The sequence below is a fragment of the Anopheles aquasalis genome, chromosome 3 (assembly GCF_943734665.1).
Source record: "Anopheles aquasalis chromosome 3, idAnoAquaMG_Q_19, whole genome shotgun sequence".
In the NCBI taxonomy this organism is placed as follows: Eukaryota; Metazoa; Arthropoda; class Insecta; order Diptera; family Culicidae; genus Anopheles; species Anopheles aquasalis.
In genome coordinates, this window is record NC_064878.1 from 46329064 (window position 1) to 46349063 (window position 20000).

The 20000-nt window shown below is 48.3% G+C and overlaps 1 protein-coding gene across 7 annotated transcripts in view; it reads left to right on the forward strand.

Moving 5' to 3' along the window:
* LOC126578930 (RNA-binding protein Musashi homolog Rbp6) overlaps window positions 1–20000 on the forward strand; it is a 568145-nt gene that overhangs the window by 264624 nt on the left and 283521 nt on the right. The gene's annotated exons all lie outside the window — the stretch shown is intronic.

Here is a 20000-nt window from a genome sequence, read left to right on the forward strand (position 1 = left end):
TCGCTCGCCATGTTTCCTTCAATGTGTGTGGGTTGGAAAAAGGGGTTTGCAAATTTCATCGGCAAATAACCACCAACGTCGATCGTCCGTGCGACAAACACCAGCAGAGTGAGCAGTTCTCACGAGGTGACAAGGACATTCACTCACCGGAGGAGGAGGTGGAGTAACATGGGGATGGAAAAAAAGAGTTTGTGTAAAAACAAAAAATCAAAAGAAAAGCGGGCGTGATGGTGAACGCGGGAAAGCATAAAACGCAGTTCGGGTTCTTTTGTTTCCTATTTCGTGGCGTTGGCCGGGGGTCTTCAGGTTGCTGGCACTTGGTGGGCTGGACATTTTACTGTTGTGTGCACCTTAAATTCCGTCAATTACCAGGAGAGTGTTTCTCTGTAATTGAAAATCTTGTAAGCGCCCGGTCGACGAGTGCATTCTTTATTCATCGCGATCGTTTAAAAATTTACACCGATACGATGAGCGTGGCAGCTAGCGCACCCGCAATTTCCCTTTGTCTGTGCCCCCCCCCCCCCCCGCTTTTGCTACCGTTTCGTTTCGTGGAGTTCACATAAAAAGGGGACCAAGACACGGATGTGGGGTTTTCTTGTGTCTAGCTTCGTGTTTGTTTCTTGCTCTGGAGCGTTGGGAGCGGTAGCGTGCTCAACTAGTTTCATCAAACTTTGGGTTTGAAATATTGAACGATGAGCGAGGAGAAGTCTTGTTCTGTAAGACATCTGCAAGAGCTTGACAATCCGAAAAACAATCTTGAGAATACAAGAAGTGTTGTCTGGATCATTTGTTCGATTCGTTCGCTATGTGAGCGTATCTTTGGTTCTTATATCAGGATGCTTGTTTGGATTATTTTCAATCTGATTTATCACATTGCAAGATAGCTGAATTGTTTAATTGTTCGTGGAAAGAGAGGCACTACCAAAAGCAATTTTGAGAACATTGTGAGCTAAATACATAAACAGTTGAACTATTTCCCAATGCTTCAACATTCCCAATCACTACGAGTGGAAAGCATAAAAATCCAATTACAAATATACGAACACAGCTTCAATAACTTTATAAATTGAATCAATTGTTCAATGCTTTGCAAAAATTCAAATCGATGTTTGAAAAGAGTGCTGTTTCATAATACAACTATTTGAGTTACATTAGAAAGTGTTTGCTGGGGTGAATTTAAAAACAGTGTGTTATTCTCAAATTTTACTGCGCAGTGTAACTTTATTCTATCACTTTCTATCATTTTTTCTGTTGATTTGAACTTATCCCTGGATCAGCTTACGTTTATTAACAAAGAAAAGAGTCAATAATTTGAAATCACAACAGGCTCTTGATGCGCGATTAGATCTTTAATAAACTATCTTCGTATGTGGTTCATTTCCATTTGCTGGAATTAATCGATAGATCTAAATAACATTAATAAATTGATGAATTCCAGTGTTAGGAGGAAGGAATTGGAGAATATTGGAATTTTTAGAAAAGCTTATTCAAAGCGCATCGAGATTGTGCAAAGTTTATCAAAAAATACTTCAATTCAAAACCAATACAACCAATTTTAATATCAACCTAAGTCCATCATCATTGCAATTAATTAATTAATCAACTGAAACTACCATTCAAAGCACTGTTACGAACCCAGGTGGACACTATCAACACTTTTACCTTAGGAACCCTTGCTGGCCCTCTAATTGCCACTCCGGGTAACCCGCGTCACTCAAATCACCAAACCGCACCATCAAAAACCATTTCGAAACATTCCTCCCCTGTGCAGAGCAATACCATAATGGTGGATTTAGTTAAAAACTTTCCCAAAAACCCAAACGCACGTTCACCATCGGTGGTTGTACCAAGGAACATCGCGAAAACATCACTTCGTCCATTCCATCCCGTGGCGCCGCATTGAATGTTTGTTTTGTAACTCTTCCCGCTTGGCCTCTTCAGCCGATGTCCCGGATCTTAATAGCCACTTCTTTGGGGGAGGGGACGGGGCCTCAATTCTCACTAAACCATCATTAAACTCTCGACAGCCACACACTTTTTGTAAGCCACTCGCCTCGCCTCGCTGACCATCTTTGAAAGACCGGTTTTTAGAAATTAACGGACAAAGATTTTATCGCTCGGCCCTTCGGAGATGGCGAAAGAAAGAATTTGCCCATTTCCCTTTTTCTGCTGTTGTTTGCTTCTGTCTCGGGGTGACTTTCCTTTTTATTTTCCTCGAATACTTTACTTCATCACACTTTCGCAGCCCAAGAGAGGGGCGTTAGGCAAGTACACGCAATCATGGCTTCTTGGCTTGGCGTCTTGGGTGCGCTGCTGCTGCTGGTCCGGCTGGCAGTAGTAAATATAAACGATCCACGAAACCGTGAACCAATTCACCCTTTTTTTTTTGCTGGAAAGAGCTCTTTGGGGTATTTCTTCACCCCTTCGGCACCCCTAATTTTCCTTGACTTGGACTATCCCTAAAGTAGCCACTAAGCGCAGTGCAGCGAGCGCGGTTAATGCGCGCGCGAAATCTAATATATTTTTCCCACTTCCAACCCCCCGGTGGCCACTCGGAGTGGCTCACAAAAGGGTTAACAGTAACCTCTTCTCTCACCCCCAAAGCACGCGTTTTCTTTCTTCCGTTCTCCGCTCGCAGGACTCGGCACGAAGCGTGTCGAAAGATGATGGTAACTTCCCGGTTTTACGACCGATTCCGCACGCACCTGAAGGCTCATAAAACGAATCATTTAATTTAATTGAAATTTTTTAATGTTCCCCAACATTCTCTCACAACGCACCCGCTGGGGAAAGCGGAGGAGAAAACAGAGTAAATTGTCATTCAGGTGGAAAACGGCGGGTTCGGTCCGGTTTCGGGTGGAATGGAGCTCATTGGAAAATGAGAAATCCCTCCCTCCAGCGTCCGGAGGGTCCGCGGAAGAAAGCAAACTGTCGCTGCATCGGGGGATGAGAGGGATAAGTCAACAAAATGGTGGCGTCACCTGTCAACGAGAAAGTGACGAAGCGAGGATGGACCGTTTTATCGGTTCGTCGCAATGTTCGCTCCGCGTGATCCCCTTGAGGTGCCTCAGGGAGACCACCTCTTGTTCTCTAGTGAACTTGTTCTTCGCCGAAGTTCTTTCCCGGGAAAACTTTCCTCGCAAGTACAAACACGTGAAGAGGACATTATTGAGGTGCGATTGCCCGCGGGACGCGTGTAGTAATAGTTTCAAAGCACCTCCGGTATTTCTCGATTGCTTCGCGAAAACAACACTTGACACCTTTAGGGCGCAACCGCGACAAATACGCAGAATATTAAGAAGTAGTTGCCAAGAAGCAGGTGTCATCAGGGGAATTGGGGGCCAGGGAGCGCCAAGGTTCTTTATCCTAAGGTGTCTCTGTCTCTCTTCATCTTGTGCTGACATGAAAGAAGATCGAAGTCTTCCGTGAAGTGACAGCGCACCGGTGCGATGAAGGTGAGTAAATAAATTTGAAATATTTACTCAATAACTCGGTGAATCGTGGGAATCGTTGGTTTTTCGTGAGATGAGCTCGCGAGTTGATTGCGAAGCTTCCGTGATGGTCCCCGCCGAAAGGTGTTGTTGAGCTATTCGCTCTGTTCATCTTTCATCCACGACGTCCACGAAGACATCGATGATGATGATGATGGTGATGTTGCTGCCGATGATTTGATGTCAGTCCCGGTTTCGCGGGTAGTCTTATCGGAATGCCACCGACCGTTTCGTGATGTAAAACACCCACCGCGTGAGGTCTGCCCGTCGAGGCGGAAATGAAGAAACTATTTTCTCTCCTACCTCAATCCATCGAGTCGTCGTCGTCGAACGCACCCGTTCCAGTGTGGTGTACCGCGATCAAGCACAAGAAGGATTCTCACGTGGCCACATAAAGCATTGGCGTTGATGCTGCTACTGCTGACGAGTGGTTTCGTTCCCCCGTTTCCCTGCCAACCGGCGGCGAAGATAAATTTCAAGAATCTTCCGACGTTTTACGCTCACCGTGGGCTGCGCGTAACACGCGAACGAGATAAGATGCACCTTGCACTATCCTGGAAAAGAGTTGCAGAGATTGGTGCAAGGCCAAAGCAGGGAAAAGCAGACCGGGAGGTGCAGTGTGGTGGTTCTGAGTCACGAAACCGCTACAAACACTTCCATAAAATGTGAAGATTTTAAGTTATTCCAGCCCCTTCCACCCTCTACTGCACTTTTAGATGCTTTTTTTCCACTATACTTCTCTCTTTTTCTCTCTCTCTCGCGCGGTGGCATCTTCGTTGGAGGCGCCACGGAAGGTGCCATAGACGCATTCGTCGAAAGTCTTGCGCCACCGCGGCCAGTCTGGCGTTATTTTTAAGGAAACTTTCTCAAGCCATCGACTCCGTACCCTTGCTCAGTGCCTCAGTGATTCGATTTCAACCCATTTTTCGCTCTATCTTTCGCTCTCTGCTGCACACAGACACGCACGCACGCGGAGCGACGTGGCCATGGAGCCGCTTTTCCGGAAATTGCATCGAGTGACAATTTATTTTGCTTTCGTATCAATTGATTCACATGACGCCACATGTAGTTGCACATACACATCCGATTTTCGGCTGGTTGGCGCCATCAGTATTATGGTTGCGATGCACTTTTTGGCCCATTTTTGGTGGCCACCCCCCATTCTCCTGTGACGAAAGTTTGCTGGCTGGCTGGCTGGCTATAATGGTTGACAGTGACTTAGAGGCGCATCCAAGCGGAGAAGCGGCACCAAGTTTACGACACTTTCACACGAGGATCGAGGCAAACATCGATCCAGCCAAAGAGCGAGAGAGAGAGAGTGAGAGAGAGAGAGAGAGAGAGAGAGAGAGAGAGAGATGCGCCGCACGTCCGTGTCGCTACTAACTGTCATCGATTGACATGCCATCCTGATGGCGGCGGTGAGCCAATGCTGTTGGTAATGCAATCGCTGCTTGACTGAGCAACATGAGCATCTCTCTCTCTCGCCTGTCGTCCATTTTTTTGGCAATCGGCAATCAATGAAATTACTCAAAACTTGTTTCGCTAAAATGGAGCAGCACCAATATTGAAAAAAAAATCGAAAAAAACTATGCTTTTCTCCGCAAAGAATGACACTGCGAATGGCATCAAAAATGTGTTTTGCAGGAGAGGAAAATGATGAAAAAATGGCTTCCACCTTACATGTCATTCGTCTGTATTCGGCCAAAAATAAAAGGAAACAAAAGAATTCTCGAAACAGAAAAAAACCATGACAGGACAGGCGAGACTTACTGGCCTTTACTTGACTTGAAGCGGCTTGGCGTCAGTCCCGGGATGAAAGTGATCCGGGCCGCGGTTTTCCGTCAGCCACGACTGGTCAACTTCAAAAAGTTTCACCGCACCGCATTCCCTTAGGCTTCGCGATCGGTCCTGCTACGTCCTCGTGGCGTAGATGCCCGAGATGCAAAAGGACTGCGCCACGGCGAGCTGGAGGCAAGAGAGTGATGGTGAGCGATAGAAAAGAGTCCAGAAAAATGAAACTCTTTCCCACAATATGCTACTCCTCCTGGTCTCTGGCTCTGGCCGCTGTAACTGGCCGAGAATGTTGCGGTACACCGAGGACCACCATTCGGTAACCGGAAGCGAGCCCAAAAATGATCGAACCGGAAATGGAAGCGATGGCAGCGAGGCAAAAAGAAGAAAAAAAAACGCGGTTGAATATGAGATAATGGTACGGCATGCGGTGCGATACAAGGCAAAACAAAAAACTCGAACACGAACGCGAACGGAAAGCTAAAAAAAAATAAAGTAGATTGACGAACTAAAGTGGAAGTCGCCTGACAGGCGAGTGACAACAGGAACAGTGCGGACATGGGGACATGAAGGCCAGGAAGTTTACCCACAAATACAATTTGTTCATTCAACCGCAGAAAATATTAAATTAAAAAACCCAACGAAGACACTGGCTGGTTGGCAGGCCGGTGGACCGAAGTGATCCGATAATGTAGCCACCGGAACCGCAGCGACCGACCGACCGACCAGGCTTCGTGTCTTCGAGCTCGTTGAAGTCCTCTGTCCTCCGTCGCGAGGGTTTTTTTTGTGGTCTAGAGAGCGAAAAAGTGAGTGAAAAAAAAGAACAGATCAACTCTTTGCACGAGTTGGTGGTTTGGAGAGGGTTTGCATGCCAGGATGATGACCAGGATGGTCCTGACCGGACCAACGGCGACCACACGAGACGTTGCACACCGAAAAATGCACTCAATTGTCTGGCGAACGATCTCGCTATTGTGTTTGAAGCTGCATGTAGCGACGAGAAGCACCAGAACGATGATGATGATGATGATGATGATGATGGACGGTGACCGGTGAGATAATAATGTAGATGGACTCGCGCTCGCTTCAGACACGTGAAACCGGAACACCGGTCGTGGTGGCGCAGAATGGAGAGACAGGGTGCAAGGAGAAGAAGCGCGGACATTACTCGATACCTGAGCGGAGAGAGAGAGAGGAAAAACGCGGATGACTGGCTGGATGGCTGGCTAGCTAGGGGCTCCTGCCGTTTGCGGATGAAAAGTTTAGAAGAATGGCCGCTTCTCAGCGAATTATGCTGGAATTGGATGGACGAAGCCCGATCAACCAACACGGAACGGTCCACGTTGCCCACGGTGGTGGGGGAGAAAAGTGGAGTAAAATGCATTGAGATGATAAGTAATTGAATGGAAGTGGAACCACTTCCGGAAAGCCGATTGGATATTGATTAACCCATCCGAGCGTGACGGGCAGGATGCGGACATACAAAGCGGCCGACAGATTGTTTTTTTTTTCATTCTTTTTTGTTCCATTCCTGGTGAGTTCCCTGTTCGCCATTGTCCTTTTTGTGCGAAAAGCGTAAGATAATCATTTTAATTTCGGCGAAAGGTTGATAAATCCATTTTATGAGAGCATAGTTTCATAAAGTGGACATCCTCCTGGATCATCCTGGGGAAGCAATAATGACAATAAAGCGGCTAAAAGCTTCGAATTCGATTTCGAGTTAAACTGCTTAAGTAAACAGTTATGGTAGTATGAGGTGCTGTAAGATGATACAATATCCATTTAAAGAACAGCGTTTCAAATGATGGAAATAGAATAATTTCGATCAAAATAACTCCAGGAAGTTATGTAATGCTTGAAGAAAATGAAAATACATTTTCATGAAATCGATGTGTAATAGAGAAGGTCTGTGACAATGCTGCAAGCGCTGCCTAACAATAAAAGAACATAATTCTTTAGAGAGTTGACCATCGCGCTATTGATTGAGAGTTTGTCACACTAAAATCGTGGTCAAACGAGTTGGAAATTCGTGGTAATTTGATAGTGAAATCTAAAAACACAATTTGATAGTTTCCTTGATTACTGAATAGTTTAATAGACTCGATTGTTATTTTTCCTTTGAATTATTAATAGATGGATGCAAACACCACAGAAACTAATGAGGATTTTTTATTTATATTTAACCTAGCAAAAGCAGATCTGATTTTTGAGAAATTTCAATTTCTGGGTTATTCTGTGTGAGTACGTTCTATTAAGAGTTAAATTATGATATTTTTGTTTTATCAAGTACTTAAATTCCTTAGTTTTCAAACGGAGTTGGTTGATTTAGCTGTAACACGGAACACAAATGATTGGCCTTAAATGTCTCGAGCGATATTTTTTAACCTGACATTCCATTTCGTACTTTGGACGATTCCTCAACACGTGGACCTTTGACAAACAAGACAAATACACTTGACGGTCGCTTCCAGAGCTGGTAGACAGAAAAAAAATTAAATCTTTTTACCGAGCCACTCGCACCCTCCCCTGGCCACCGATAAAACTGGCGGATGGCCGGATGGCAATGAAGATGTTTTCGAGTTCCTGCCTCGACTCGACTCGACACACTGGCACGGATTCCATCACCCTCGCTCCACACTGGCCCCTATCTGTCCTCTAATGACAGATGACAGCGTTGACATGATGACAAACGGCAAAATTATGCTAAACTCCACAACGCCATGCCAAGTTGGACGGGACCAGATAGTAAGCGCCCGTCCTGCTCGGCTATTAGATTTTTGGCGATGCTCTCTCCTCTGTGTACGAGCGCAAGGCAACTCGGTGGCGCGTTCGATATCATTGCTTTACCACCCGCTCTGGCATGCCATACACATATGCAGTGATGGGGGGGAGGTTTGTAGTAGCAAATCGGAAATGTCCTCGAAGTCAATAGGAAGTTGATTTTATTTATTTTTTATTTATTTGTTGCTGATCCATGCTTATCTTTATCCATGCTGGTTCCAGCACAGCACAGCGCTGCACGCTTCGTGAGAGTCGCGACGGGGTTTTCGATGTACAAATCCCCACCCTCAAACCTCGCTGGGGTGGTGTTTTGTGTTGTCGTTCGCGAACATGTTTTTTTTGGGGGGGGGGGGAAGTAGTTCACCAGCATAATAAATCATTTTTCTCACATTTTTGCACAACTTGCCTTGCCGCGCTTTCCAAGTGGTAGCGTGGGTTTGGGGGAGAGAAGGGGCTCAAATAAATAACAGAATTCGACGCAAAACCTACTCCACCTTCTCCAACAGACCAACGTGCAATGGAAATGAAGCCTTTTGCCGAAGCATATGTGTACGCTAAACCGTCGTCGATCGTCTTCTTCGACCAGAACATGCTCCACTCGAGGACTCATCCTAGTGCCGTGGTCCCACATGTCGTTCGTACCAGTACTTGTGCTATGCTGCTGGAGCTGAAGCACGCCATCAAGCATAACCGATAGACGCTGCGCGAACCAGTTTTGATTAACAAAATGGAGGACGTTCGGGTTCGTAATCGTGTAAAAATTGAAATCTGAACTCACGAGCAGTGCCTCGATGCCAATCGCACCAGCATGAAATGCATTGAAGCGAACCTTTTTTTTTAAATCAAAACTCCCGACTCCGGGCCCTGTTTGTTTATTCGAGAACGATGTCTCTTAACCCAGCGAGAGAGAGAGAGAGAGAACCGACTTCACCATCAAAGCCACCGCGAATTCATGCAGAACGATGGTTCCTCCACCCGCAGAACATCATTTCCAGCACCGAGAGCTTTCCGAAAAACGGATTTGAATTTTGTGTTTTCTCCGCATCACTAATGGTACGCGGTGGTGGCGGCGGTCGGGGCTTAATTGATGGATGAAAGATGATGATGTTTTCTCAGACAGCAGACTCGAACCCAAGGGGCAGACATGAAAAATCGATTAGATACATTTCGGATGCAGCGAGCGAGCGAACGAACAAGCCAGCTAGCACGATAAGCGAGATGTGGCTGCTTCGGGGAACCATCGCGGACTTCGTATGCATATGTCGCATCGCGCGTATTGCGATCGCAACTGGAGGTGTCTTTTAAGCTGTCCTGTGCAGCAGCAGCAGCACTGATTGCATGAACCGATAGCAGCATCATCGATAGAAGCATATCAGATCGAGCAGCAGCATTATTCGCTTGCGTATGACAGCGTTTGCTATTTTATGGTTCGATTGTCTATTTTTGATGCGCCTGAAATTGCCTTCTCATGATGTTTCCGCGGTCATGTCAATTCAAAAAAGTGTTTGTGCTCTGTGTTGATGATTAAATAGGTTACAAAGTGATCATGCGTATGCTGCCAATGCTATCCTATTACATAAAATATTCGATTCAATCAGAATTGTGTTTGCTTTGCTTCCACACTCGCAATGTTTATGTGGTTAAGGCACGAAAACATCAAATGGTTATGCAAAGACAGGACAAATGCAATCCGCTATTTTTTCCTATTTATTCACATTCCAAACCGTTGCGTAATGGTGGCTGGAAAACGGAGAGTAGTGCGAGTCTCATGCTAAACACACTCACATGCATGCATAAGTTATCATCATCCGCGAATCGCTGCATTATGCTAAGCAAAAACAACAACCCCGAAGGGTTTCGTAAGCCCTCAAAGGAGCATTTTTCATCCATTTTAATTTATACAAACCGTGATGGGCGTGTGGCTGGGACCTAAATCCTGGAAGCACGGTCTCACACGGTCTAGCACCACCCTAGCCTCTCTTCAACTCACTCATCATTCTTCTTTCTTCCTTTTTTTTTTTACTTCTCATTGCAGGTACGTACATCCTGGTCGCTGGAACCTGGGGCAGGAAGAGTAATAAGAAATGAGCGTAAGATGATGCCGACAAGTAGGAAGGCAGGCATGGCAGGGAGGGCCGGTCTGTAAGTGCTTGAAAATATTGTTCCCGGACACCATCTTATCACGGTTTTATTATTCGAAATCGAACCATTATGAGGGTGCAATAAAATATTCGCTCACTGGTGCCATTTCCGGTACACCAGCCCTCCCCCCCCCCGCCCCTCGAGCCAGCTGCGCGTCAAGGGTTCACACACAACCGAGCACGGAAGGTTGACATCCTTGATGCGAGTGATGAACAGCGGAAGGTCCAAAGGGAAGAGAGTGACAAGGGGTGGCCGAAAAGGGGATGGTGGTGGCATCTTCGTTCACTCAAGAACGGCACCGAACATGCTCAAGTGTCTTTCAGGGGTTTTCCGGCCCCCGATTGCTGTCGCTTCCTTCTTTTTTTTTGTTTTCCCATTCTTCTCTCTCCCTCTCTCTCTCTCGTTGTGCGCTTGTGCATTGTACCAAGGCATGAGTATGTGTGGGTGTTTGGGTGTGATCCTTTGCTTTTTATCACCTCACACGAGGCGGAGAGTGAAAAACGGAGGGAGGGAGGGACGGCAAGTGCTCGAAAAGATATGCTCTTGAGGCACGATGCAACCCCCCCTGTTCCCTGAGCCCTCGGAACCTCACTTCCCTTCTACCTAAGACAAGGTGTTACCTAAGAAATGTCCACCAGCTTGGTAGCGGGACTGGATGAGGTCAATGACGATGATGCTGATGATGATGATGGTGCCGTTGGTGATGATCACCATCCTTGTCAGCTTCCTCGTAGAATCATCCATTGTGATGGTCCCACGGTTGACCGAGCGTCGAGCGCTTCTTGTCTAACCAGCCACAGTCCTACGCTGTGTGGACGCGGCACGAGAAGGTCCTGGAGGTCATCAGCAAACGGAAATCTGGACCAGCTCGACCACCCTCGCTTTCGAGTGGTCGAATATCTGCAGAGAAAGAAAGGACTGGAATGGAAGCGAAGAGAAACCAAAGAGAGAGAGAGAGAGAGAGAGAGAGCGAGGAGGAATCTGTTGAACACACGAAGAGCCACGATGGTACGACAGTGCAGAGAGGATGCCGGCGGTGGCTGAAACACGGTGGCAATTTATCGGCTTCTATCGTTTTCGTCCGAAAAATTGATCAACCTACCTAGTAGCGCCGACACTTCCAAGTAGTTTCGCCAAAGTGTCAGTCTCGCATCTTGTGCGGGCGCATCCTTCGTGAGAAACTAAGAACCTTCGGCCACACACCCCCTCAACTTACCGTGATTGCTGAGGGGTGAACGGAGGACGGAGTGCCATCACTTTGGTAAGATGAGTATGCAGCAGGCCGTCCCAGTACCAGCAGCATCAGCACCAGCAATGGAAAGTTGCATCGCTGTGTGTGCTAGTCGTGAGAACTTATCGCACAGAGCACGGACTTTTTGGTGCATCCACCTCCCTTTTCGTTGGCTGGATGGACGTAACCAACATGATAGTGCAGCGTGCCACCCCCGCCACTCACTTCGCCCTTATGGCAAATGGGAACAAAAACTGCTCGACGAAGTAGTTAGCGTGTTGGTCCCATCACTACCAGCAGCAGCAGCAGCGGGGAAAGGAGTGAAAGAGGACAAAAACGCGCTCTGACGTTGGCTGCCACTACGAGAGCTGTCAATTAATTGAAGTGATTTATTATAAACTCTAACTGCACCGCCATTTTTCCGTTTCATTTATCGACCATGGCAGCGCGCCACACTTTTGGGGTGAAGGTGAAGGATGGAAGAACCGGGCGCATCCGCCTGGTCGCACGGAAAACTTCCTGCAAATGAGGAAAAACAACGGCGGAAACTCTTGAACCGGAATGGCGTGGGGTGGGGTGGGGTAGGTGGAAAAAAGATGAAGAAATCGAGATTGAGTTAAGAGCGCAACTGGAACGCTCACAGGCTCGGCCACTGGGTTCGGTCCGATCGGCATGTTTTGATGCAAAGCAAAGTGTCACACTCCAGACTCGGGCCGTTCTAGATCCGTGCTAGGACGGTCGGTGCTTTTAAGAGGTCACTCTCTCTCTCTCTCTCTCTCTCTCTCTCTCTCTCTCTCTCTCTCTCTCACTGTCTCTTCCACTACTTCCTCAAGGCAATGATGTGTATCTTCAGTTTTTGACGTTTTTGACGTCCTTTTTCGACGGACTTGAGGGGTGAAAGAAGAGCTGATGAACCGCAAACAGGATCTCTTCACGGTGACACCTTTCTTAATTAATTTCCACCAATAATGATCCCTATAACCTCCTATCATCGCCATCGGTGATGTGCTTTTGACCCTGACTCTTCAGCGCGCACACACAGAGTGGGTGGCACACGTAACGTTTCTAATCTTGTGCTGAAGAACACTCACGAGAATGTGGAGTAAACGAAACAAGTGTCGAGGGCGTTTTGATGTCTCTAGCTGGTCTTTTTCTTTTGGTTTAATGCTGCCTAGGGAAGGTAATATGTTCGGTGTAAGTTTAGAACGATGATTGCGGTGACTGTATGGTAACTGCAATTTTGCAACATCATCCAATGCATTTAATGTTAAAAAAAGATAGTAAATCAACTCAAGCCAAATTTATTACGGGTTATTACTTCATAAAACTCAATAATAAATCAGTGCAGTTAGAATTTGGGACGCATGAAATGGATGTAATATCTCGAGATAACTTTAAAAAAATAAGGTAACAAATTAAAGGACACTGTTTGTTACTTTCGAGATTATTTGTTTGATAAAAACAATTAAACCGTGCTTTTTGCTTTGAAACATGATTCATGCTTCTCTGGATTCATTTGGCACAGGGTAGCAGAATGGCTGTTATCACTGTTGCAATTGCATACACAGCACAGAACTCATTTTTTCAATTGTTCTGCTCATATTTTAATTTTAATGCTCTGCTTTATCGTCCATGACGGCTTCTACTAGCAGGGAAAGAGTGATAATTGGTTCCGAGACATTTATCCCGCCGGTAGCTTTCCCCAGCATTGCCATTTCTCTGTTCAAGATGCTGGATTCCTTCTTCGCATTATTTTGTAATAAATATATCGCCAATAAAAGTTAAAGTTAAAATATATTTTTGTTATTCGCATACCATCTAACTTCTTCAGAGCTTCTCCCAACATTCTTTTATCCTATCGGGGTTGATGATAACTTGTGTCAAAAGCAAAATTAAAACTATATTAAATCACAATAAATCATCATCAATAAATTTTCACAGCTTTCTCAATCAAGTTGCATTAATATAGACACATTTTCATCTAATGTACTTGCTTCACAGCTAGTTACCTGAAAACCCGAGTAAAATCTGCTTCCAATCCAACGCCCATTTTCCAGCATGGTTTTACAATATTTCTTTCCACCTTCTCACCTTAATCGTTTGGAAATGGCAATCCCAAAGCTTTCATTTATTAAATTATAAACTCCGACTTCCACTCCAACCACCTTCCCGCTGTGCCAGTGCGCAATGGTTGTGTGTATGTTTGTTGCAACATTAAGCAGTCGCAACACTGTTCACTCATCAATTAAACAAACCCCGAAAACGTCCTTTACAACGACAGTCACGCCAAACGGCCCACACCAAGCACACCTTCTCCAACCGACTTCGCACCCGACCGAGTGGCACAGTTTAAATATTTATCCTCCCGGAATCCCGCACTCCGCCTCGACGATCGTGTCGCTCACAACTGTTCCAGCAGCAGCAGGAAAGGCAGTACTCTCTTCGGTTGTTCGGTTGCCAAAGCATTCGCATTCGGTGCCCAGGCCAGTCCGAGCCATGGCCAGGCCATGCCAGATGAAATAATTACAGAAAAGTTGACCTTAACATGAACGGTCCGCTGGATTGGACCCGGGAGCATCACGCTCCACCAGCGTATTCCAACCTAACCCCCCCGGGGGTGGACTACGTTTTCATCCAACAATTAGATCAATAAATCTCATCTGCCTCCAGCGAGCGATGCTGTTCGTCTCGTTTGTAGGACATTCCCATGGTGGTCCTTCCCCGCTCTTATCCTCTCACACAGTAGGCTTTGCCTCGTACGAACGTCGTCCGCAATCCCAAAGCTCCTCGGATGACAACGCGACCGCGTCTACTAAGAGACCGACCGACTCCCGGCGTCCAGTGTCGCAGTGACCCTTTTCACCCCAACCAGAGGAGCGTTAAGCGGTGACGTCCAAGTCCTGGTGGACGAATGAGATGATCTTCTGCTTTCCTTTCTCCCGGAATTACAGAAGGCTGTGTCGAGTGTTTCGCGGAAGGTCAAAGCAGGCCGAACTCGGTGATCAAGCTCTCTGGCTTTGGCGCTCGACGCATGACGAAGCATAAAAGCATGTTTCCGGCGGGGGCAAAAGACGTCACGGGACACAACAGTCCAATGGGCACACATACAACCTCCGAGAGCACGCGCAACCCTCGGTGGCGTGGCCTCCGTTCAAGTGACAAATGTAAATCACTTAACCAACTCCTCAACCCTCCTTCCCTCTCTAAACATGCTTCAAATGTGTCCTCCAAACGCTGCTACTGCTGCTACTGCTGCTGCTGTGGCCCCATCCAAGGCAGTCCAGGAATTGGACAATTGTTCAACAACAACAACGACGACTCTACGACAACTACTGCCAGCCGGATGGCCGGTGGAGCATGGCGAATGCTTGGAAACGATTTCCTCCCCCCCCCAGCCACCCTTGACATCAACCCCTTACTAGGGAGGAAATGGTTCCAAAATGGCTCACTGACAACGGCCAACCGTATCGACCGTGGCTTCAGCAGCAGCTGATGGTTAGGGGATGACACTGGTAGGGAAGGGGGTTACGAGGAACTTTTAACCCTTCCTCAATCACACCCCGCACCCACCAACCGGAGCGACATGCAGTCAGTTTTCACTAAAATCATTACCATCCACTTTGAAAGATTCGTCCTTCAACCCCCTTCCTTCATCCTTCACTGGGGAGGGGGTGGTAAGAGACCGGGACAGGCGAGGTGCTACTAGGGGGTGCTCCTTACACCCCTAGCATCTACTGGGATTCCCATTTTCGGGACAATTTCGGCCCCAAAAGGCCTTCGAGGCCGAGGTAACATTATTTGTCACCCGGAATGACACGCACACACCCACATGAGCGAGGACGAGGGTGGACTTGGAATCTCTGTCAGCTTGCCACACCTGTGTGCACGCGCGAACGGCCTTGCGGGCCTTTTGTGACACTTTAGCATCCAGGGGGACCATGTTTTCCGCAGCGGGAGGTTGGCCAAAGGGATGGTGGGTGGTGGTTCAAATTAAATGTTGATATGTGTAATGGTTAAGCTGTGTGCGCAGGCTGTCGCGCTTTGTCCTTTTCACTGCCATCGGACCAGTAGCAGAAGCAGTAGCTGCCCCCCCCCCCCCTCGGAATACCAGAGGTCTAAGTGAGTTCTCACTCAAAACGGGTGGCCACCAGCAGCAACTTCTCCTCCTCCTCCTCCTCTTTCGATGTGGGTCGCGCGCAAAACGTGCAAATAAATTTACGTTCACCGGGCTCAGATCACTCCGGTTTCTCCTTTCCCCAAATGGCGCCAGGTCTGTGCTGCTGCTGCTGCTGGTGCTGTTGACGATGTTTTGCTTCCGAGGTTCCATCCTCCAAAAACACGACACTCTGTCCTCCTTGGTGGTGCATCCCTGGAGGTGCCTGGAGTGCAGTCCCAGTCGCTGGTTCTGTGACCTGCGAGTGACTTGACCGTTAGTTACGACACGACCTCACTGCGTGCGTCCTTTGGGTCATGAACACGGCTTAGAGAGAGAGAGAGAGAGAGAGAGAGAGAGAGAGAGAGAGAGAGAGAGAGAGAGAGAGAGAGAGGAAGAGAGCGAGTCAAAATCGGTCGCGGTGTCCCCGTAGTGCTGGGACTGCGATTGTCATGTTTGTCCATTTTATATATGTGTGCGTCACGCAGGTAAGGTGATTTGGGGAGGACGAAAAGGGGGATGAGCCTTCGTACCCCCACCAGAGTCCTTCCACAATCCAGTTACCAGAGAGCGCATCGAACGGGTCGCTTGTCCGTTGTTGGTCAAAAGATACAACTGGAACTCTCTCTTTCTCTCTCTCTCTCTCTCTCTCTCTCTCTCTCTCTCTCTCTCGCTCCTTAACTGTCCTGCATGTCAAAGGGTCTAGGGGTGGTTCAAGTAGAGGGGATGGTGAGTGAGGGTGGTTGTCTGGTGCTTATGCATTTGTTCGGTCGCACGGCAGCATAACTGTTGCCGGTTGCAGATGATGGAAAGCTGGCTGGTTGGTTGGCTAGTTGGGCGCGCATCGGTCAGGGCGCCCTCTCCTCCTCCCCCCCCCCCCCCCCCTCTCCGTTACGTTACATCGTGCGTTCATTCGGGACAATTTAATTGTAATAACGTTTCATAAACATGCAATTGTAATGGGATTATAATGCCAACCAAGACCGCCCCCCCCACAACTCGAGCTCTTCGCTGGCTGACTAGCGGCCATTGTCTGCGCTGTGGTCAATTTAGCTGCTGCTGCTGCTGTTGCCGTTGTCCATGGCTGACCGGACCGGTTGGTTCTACCCCCCCCCCCCCCCCGAACAAAATGGAACGCCCTTGTCCGCGATATCCTAGCGGCCCTCTTTTTGGTGTATTGTGATGTGGCCGCCACTGCCACCCCGGCTTCGTAACAGATCCAGCAGCATTGCTTTCGATGTGCCAGCACGATGTAACCTCCCGCCTTTTTGGGGGGAGGGAGGATGGATTGGGTGCCTTTTGCATGCATGTTGCAATTGGCTGACATTGAGCGGTGGACCGAACACTGAACGAGAGAAGCGGCAGCAGCATCAAGGAAAAAAAAATGGCTGCACAAAAACGCCCCGAATGATGTCACGAATAGACCGGGTGGTAGTGAAAATGGTGGACAAGTAATTAATTAATTGCCAGTCAGTATTCCATGCAGCTGGAAGCGGATGATTGTCCGGTCATTGTTCAGTGGCTGATGGTTTCAGTTTAGGTGGCAGCCCAAGGGATGCGCATTGTAGTTTCGTTAAATGCAGCTGCATTGAACGCGCTTGTGAGAGAATGTGTATTTTGATTATTGACGGATAGGTGAATGGTGCATCGCGGCTTTAAGTTGCTGAAAATCTGAATTCACTACCATTTGAAGTGTTTTGGAGTGCAAGCCGACTGGTGAATCTCAGAATCTCTCCAGCGCAAGCTCTTCAAAAGCAAACACGTGGAGTGTATCTACTTGAAATCAAGAACATCTTGCTAAAAATGGATTTGAGCTGCTCGCAGCTCTTCCTTCTCAAGCAAAAGATCAAACAACCGGTCCAGGAACAGGCCACGATAGGGAACATACAGACTGCATTCCCTAGCGTTGCAAGGGGGCCACAGAAAAAGCAATCTTTCCGATGCGGACCATGCGCCTCCATCAGGATATTGGATTTGCATCAGTGGGTTGGGTGGGCTGTACCAGCATTAAACCTTACTGTTCCCCAACCTTCGCTTTGCATTCCCTGATTCGAGCGTCGCTGCCCTCGATATGGAATTGAAGGGATCCCCTTATCCATCGTCTACATTAGCATCATCATCATCATCATCAGCGTAGTCGTAGTCGTTGTTGTTGATCGGCTGCTAATCCGTGGCATGCCGTGGGTGCAACGAGCTTGCAACCGACGCACTTCCGCCGGATGCTCGCACGCACGCACGCATGCACCGCAACCTCGCGTACCTTCCGGGCGCGCATTCCGCAAACACACATTCCGGAAGTGTGTAACATTGGCACACCACCCGGGGTGGGATCGCGTGCCGTCTGTCTGTCTGTCCGTCTGCCGGATGCATCCTTCCCGTGCACGCTCATACGCACTGGCCTGGCATGCGTTCTCGTTCTTTACGGTGCTCGCGATGTAACTGCGTGAAGTGAGACAACAACGTTCTCACCCAAGCGCTGTGCGGTGACAGCTGCTTTTCACGCTCACACTCGCTGGCGCTGTCAAGCCGAACAGCTCCCAATGCCAGTCACGTGGAAAAAAGTGTCCGAGAAGGACGCGCTAGGATGCTGGCGGTCCGTTCGTTCGAGGACGATACGCGAGAATGAGAGAGCGAGATGACCGACTGTTTCCGGTGGCCGCCGTCGGACGGCACGCGATGCTAGTTATCTCGTTCGCTCGCACACGGTGGAGTGTGTGTCCGTGGCTGTTACATGTAGTAGAATAAGGTTTTTCCCCTTCAAGGACCTTTCCAAGTAGGATTTGTGCCTGTACGGATGGTTGTAGTTGTGCGAGACCGAACGGTTGTTAGTGTGAGCAGCCGAAGTGCTGCCGAACGACCAAGGGATGCCAACTGATGTTGCGGCTCTGGAGTGCTGTTACTACGCTGGCCACTCCACTCTAAACACTCCATTACTACGCGTGGCGATGGCCGTGGTCCTCGTTTATCGAAGAAACCAGCACACGGTATGTAGCGCGAGGCAATTCTGTGCTGTTTCGAGCCAGTATTGGACATGTGTCCGCTCCTACAGTCAGGGATTTGAGGAAATGATGTCAAGAAAAATTCGAAAAGGATGTTTATTATTGTCTTAAAATTCTTTATTGATGTCTGCTGACAAATATCTCCAGAATTGGATAAGTAAGCTTATTCCCATATTATAGACAATCCGTTAGGACTTTGGACATGGTACGGCATCAAACTATACCACGGTAACACCTTCTATCCTCACGTTACCACCGACTTCCAGTCGGAATCCGCTGCTGTGCGTCCAGGCACACCAATTGAGGGGAAAAATTGCGTGCGTACGTGCCCTGGTGTGCGTGGAATTCGATACCGGAATTCACCGGTTTACCGATGACAGACGGCACTCCATAAACCACCAAGCCGCTCCTTCCGCAGCTCGCTCGCTAATGGTGGTAATGGTGTGATAAGATTCACTTCGATGACAAACCCAATGCCATCATCGAGCAGCACCACCACCACCATTGGAGTTCGAGTTGACACTTAATAGTAACGCTCTGATTCGATAAATTTGAGATAACATTCTCGGTAACATTGTCTGGATTAGCAGAATGTTCAGACACTTCAAGCTTCGACTGTCACAAAAACTCCGTTAAACACCATTTAAACACTCTTTTCACTGTAATCTAGAGCGGCAAACGGGAGCAACAGCATTTCCTTTCACTTCTCTGCGTTGGCGAAGAAACGGCAACAAATCTTGGCCCAAAGGATACGGACGTGCGTTCGACGTACTGTCCCTTTGAAGTCCTTGCATTCGCCATCGACTCTATAGTCATCTCGATCTCTCTTAAACACACGCGGGCCGTGCCTTTCGCTCCTTCACACTCGCCAGCGATAGTAGGCTGGCTAACTGGCCGACTCCGTGTGGTGTGTTCGCGTTCGCGTTCGCCAGAAGGAAACTCACCACGGGCACGGAACCCCCCGAGGTGAATCCACATCCGCCAGGAAGTTCGAAAACACGCCAGCACGTTCGAAAGCGGTTGTTTTTCGAACATTCAAACACTCCCTGGTCCGGCACCACTACACTACACGCCATCGGCATCATCATCATCATCATCATCATCGTCGTCGTCGTCGTGCCACGAGACGCGCACCGACGACGCCTCGAGGACCGTTCGCAGTACTCCCAGTACGCGCGAAAGGGAACGAAACACACCCTCTCTTGCGCCCGCTGCTGTGTGTGCGAGGGTGGAACGCAATCGCGCAAACCCGGACTGCCGCTGCCGCTACCGCTGCTGGGGTTTGTGGGGGGTCGGTTTCGGTTTCGGGCAGGACTCGAGGCGACGGCGACTCGAGGACTCTCGCTCGCTGCATCACCACCTCCTAGGGCCCGGTGGCATCGACATCCCGGAGGATACGACACTTCGTCGGC